Source organism: Eptatretus burgeri, chromosome 17 (assembly GCF_056783735.1).
Source record: "Eptatretus burgeri isolate ZD-2024b chromosome 17, Ebu_testis_v1, whole genome shotgun sequence".
NCBI lineage: Eukaryota > Metazoa > Chordata > Myxini > Myxiniformes > Myxinidae > Eptatretus > Eptatretus burgeri.
In genome coordinates, this window is record NC_140977.1 from 28,984,961 (window position 1) to 28,987,460 (window position 2,500).

Sequence of the window (2,500 nt, forward strand, 5' to 3'; positions counted from 1 at the left end):
GACACTATTCACAGGATATTTACACTTGACCGCCTCCCCCAGTGGATGCTAATAGACCCAGCGTTACCTGGGGAGCCAATTTTCAAATTTGCTTGCCCCAAAATTATGCGGACATCATGCCCTTGCTGCACATGTCAAGTTGTGCGGGATCGAGTGGGACTCACACATCTTCACAACACTCACACCATGGTCATCATCACATTTCTAGGTCATGGTCCTCATTTTAATCATGCAGGCTGAATCCCGACGTGGCCGTGGGGTGGGTTACCACAAGATGATGGGGGCATCTCAGGTGCAACCATGCCCACAGGTAAGCTTTAGTCCAACCCGGACGTTTCTCCACCCCGCTCCCTTTGATTCCCTCCCCCCTGGTAGCCATCAGCTTTAATCCCGTACAACACTCTGGAAGGGGTCTCACTGGCTCCTCTGGCCTTCCTGGGTCGCCAAGGTCCTACCCGCCTTGGTCGCCCAACCAGACCCTCTCCCAGTTGCCTCCAGACACTGTCACCATTAGCCACCAGGGGTGAATCTCCTTGAAGGGGGTCGCAATTCACGCTCACTGTGAGCTTCAGCAATCCCTGTGGACAAGCACATCATCCCCACCCACAAAACCCACATGACTCCCCCACCCCATCGGCCTTACATGTGACACCTGCATTTCTAACACTTCACCGACCATGACCTTCCCTGTTACCACACCATGCCCAATAAAAAAATCAACGTGTGCACCATACATTTCACTTCTTAACTTAAAACAACTCACACAGCACTTCTCACCCGATCCACGCACCAGCCATTGGACAACCACTCGTGCCCGCTTTGTTACCAATTACCCACTGTCCCGATTGTCACTCTAAAACCCAGCAGAACTTACAAACCCATGCCAATTTTCCCACAATTCATTTTTTTTTCCACCAAAGGAGGGCACTTCGCCACAATCTCAGCAGCCGAGCATGGCCGTATATGCTCAGCCCAATCTTGTCTCCCCGACCCCCGACAGTGATCTCCGGACCCGACTCAGGAAAGGGCATCTCGGATAGACCTGGCAGTTCAGCAGGAGGATTCACCCTCTCCGAGTCTAAAAGTCTATTGGAGGGTCCCTCCATTGCCGGGTACCGGCAATATCGTTGCATGTGTCCTCTTCGCCCGCACCGGAAACAACTCCCCATAAAAGGCCCCGTGAGTATCGGTGAAATGTCTCTTCCGGTTCCGGACCCCCTCGGCCATAATCAAATTGCTCTATTGGCTGGGCTGGACCCCGCCGCTTTGGCGCACTAACTACCGGATTACCCTTTATCGAACTTGACAGTTTCTGGCAAATTTCCTGAAACATTTGGGTAATGCCAATTTCTCCCAGCCCCCCTCCCTGATCCTGGATCTCCGCCTGTTGGATCGTCACCGATGGCCTCTCTGGAACCCGACCCGGCCGACTCCACGAGGCCAGCCTGGCCGCGCACTCGGCCGCTCGGTGAACAGTGGGTGGATCCTGTAACTCCACTAGCGCTCGGACCTCAGGGTCAGGAAGAGCAGCTAAAAAATTCTCTAGTGCCAGTCTGTCCCATGCCTCCACTGTAAGGTCCCGATACGCGATCCTGACTGATTGGTAAATGTCCTGTGCCAGCTCCTGCACTGTCTCACCCGGCTTTAATCTGCGGTGCTGGAGCTGAGCCCGCACCAGATCACAGTTTGCCGCGAACCCAATCCGACGGCTCAACGCCTCGCAAATGTGGGAGCTGGTCAACATCCCCTCCGCGATCACGTTTAACACGTCTGCGGCTGGTCCCCGCAACGTTGCCACCAAATTCCCTGTACGTTCCCGCTCATTCCACCCGTTTAGTCGGGAAATGCACTCAAATTGCGTCAGAAAAGCTTCAACGCTCCCTGACCCGTCGAAATTTACCAGGGGGATCACTTTTACGGTGGCCCGCTTCTCAGTTTCTCCCTTGTCCGAATCCAGCCCAGGGATCAAACACCCTTGTGGCTGCGTATCCAATTTCGGAGCCCACTGTGGCCAAAAATGTTTTGTGGTGAGGGTCTCATGGGTCAATTTTGCCTCCTGTTCCAAACGTTGAATGGACCGATTCACCTCTTCCCGCAGGATCTTCTGGGCCCGCACAACCTCCTCCAAGGCTCCGTCGCGAGTTTGTAGCTGCTCCTCAACCAACCCAGACACTCTACTTACAAAAGACGGCTCTACCAGGCCTTTATCCAAGACTTCATCTTGGCTCATAATTTTATCTTGTTCATCCAAACGAGCCTCCAATCCTTTTACCTCCTCCGCCAAATTCATCCCTTGCTTCCTCAGCTCTCCCCACTCTTCAACTTGCAGCTGCATACGAGCATCCACACAGGCACGATGACGTTCCAGGCTTTCATCCACTTTATCAACCCGAACGTTCGTTGCATCAATTCTATCTACCAATTTTTTCCGTATATTTTCCCCCTCCAATGTAATTTCTACCTTTGTTTCCTCCAATCTATCCTCGAATTTACTTTGTAT